Source organism: Myxine glutinosa, chromosome 6 (genome assembly GCF_964187855.1).
Source record: "Myxine glutinosa chromosome 6, kmMyxGlut1.1, whole genome shotgun sequence".
NCBI classification, from domain to species: Eukaryota; Metazoa; Chordata; class Myxini; order Myxiniformes; family Myxinidae; genus Myxine; species Myxine glutinosa.
Window position 1 is genome coordinate 4,014,759 of NC_136266.1, and position 2,251 is coordinate 4,017,009.

Here is a 2,251-nt window from a genome sequence, read left to right on the forward strand (position 1 = left end):
ATGGCTCTAAAGATCCGCGTCTAGCTCAAAATCTCTACATGCCACACGGATGGCTCCAAAGATCCGCGTCTAGCTCAATCTCTACATGCTACACGGATGGCTCTAAAGATCCGCGTCTAGCTCAATCTCTACATGCTGCATGAATGGCTCTAAAGATCCACGTCTAGCTCAATCTCTACATGCTACACGGATGGCTCTAAAGATCCGCGTCTAGCTCAATCTCTACATGCTACATGGATGGCTCTAAAGATCCGCATCTAGCTCAATCTCTGCATGCTACACGGATGGCTATAAAGATCCGCATCTAGCTCAATCCCGAGATGCTACACGGACGGCTCTAAAGATCCGCGTCGAGCTCAATCCCTACATTCCACATGGATGGCTCTAAAGATCCGGGTCTAGCTCAATCTCCACATGCTACACGGATGGCTCTAAAGATCGGGGTCTAGCTCAATCACCACATGCTACACAGATGGCTCTAAAGATCCGGGTCTAGCTCAATCTCTACATGCAACAGGGATTGCTCTAAAGATCCGTGTCTAGCTCAATCCCTACATTCTACATGGATGGCTCTAAAGATCCGGGTCTAGCTCAATCTCCACATGCGACACGGATGGCCCTAAAGATCCGCGTCTAGCTCAATCCCTACATGCTACACAGATTTTTTTTTTTTGTATGCCAAGTCGAGGCTCGTGAAAGAGCTAACATTTATCAAACAAACAAATCAAACAAACAAGCAAACAAAGTATATAAAAAGGGGAGCGGCCGACAAGATGGGGAGAGAAGGGGAGGAAGCACACAAACACAACACCCGAGAGCAGGGACACCGGGAGACGCGCGGGTGGGAGAGGCCCTGGGGGGGGGGGGGGGGGCAGGATGGGTATAAAACGCAAGGACACCAAGGACTTCCAGGAAAGAAGTCGGCACCTCAAAAAGTGGATTTGGGGTGAAATTAGCGGGGGTAGAAAAGATCAAGGTTTTGGATTGGGGAAGATAAGAGATGGTGGTGAACAGCCGTTTTAAAGACCTGGAGGGAAGAGTGGGATTGAAGAGAGTGAGGGAGTTTGTTCCAGAGGCGGGAGAAAAGAGGAATGAAGGTGAGCAGAGAATCTTGATTTTGGCAGGTTAACCATAAGAGAGTTGCAGGCAGATCTTGTGCGACCTGTAGGAATATTTGGGGGACAGAGCCCAGAGAGGGCTGGGGAAGCAAGGCCGGAGAGGAGTCGGTAGAAGACGGAAAGACCACCAACCTGCCTGCGGTGAGTAAGTGAACGGCCCTCGGAGATAGCGTCATCGCGGGAGATTCCAATGATTCTGAATGCTTTGGTTTCAACAGCGTGAAGACGAGCTAGGTGTGAGGCAGGAGCACCAGCCCAGAGGGGAGAGCAGTACTCCATTGAGCTGCGGATGAAAGACTTGTATGTGGTGAGGAGCTCAGGTGTGCCAAGGAAGGACTTCGCACGACGGAGGATGCCCAGTCGGCGACTGGCTTTGGAGGCCAGCTTGGAAATATGGTTTTCCCAGGAAAGATCATGGCAGATAGTGAGACCCAAAAACTTGAGTGACAGAACTTCTTGGAGAGGATTATTCAGAAAGTAGATGGGAGAGTTGTCCAGTCGGGCTTTTCGGAGAGACATCGTAAGAGTGTGAGATTTGTCAGGCTCCAAATATCTGGGTCCAGCTCCATCTCTACATGCTACATGGATGGCTCTAAAGATCTGGGTCCAGCTCCATCTCTACATGCCGCACGGATGGCTCTAAAGATCTGGGTCCAGCTCCATCTCTACATGCCGCACGGATGGCTATAGAGATCCGAGTCCAGCTCCATCTCCACATGCTACACGGACGGCTCTAAAAATACGGGTCCAGCTCAATCTCCACATACTACATGGATGGCTCTAAAGATATGGGTCCAGCTCCATCTCTACATGCCACAGGGATGGCTCTAAAGTTCCGGGTCTACCTCAATCTCTACATGCTACACGGATGGCTCTAAAGTTCCGGGTCCAGCTTAATCTCCACATGCTACATGGATGGCTCTAAAGATATGGGTCCCGCTCCATCTCTACATGCTACACGGATGGCTCTAAAGATCTGGGTCCAGCTCCATCTCTACATGCCACACGGATAGCTTTAAAGATCCGAGTCGAGCTCAATCTCCACATGCTACGTGGACGGCTCAAAAGATACGGGTCCAGCTCAATCTCCACATGCTACATGGATGGCTCTAAAGATATGGGTCCCGCTCCAT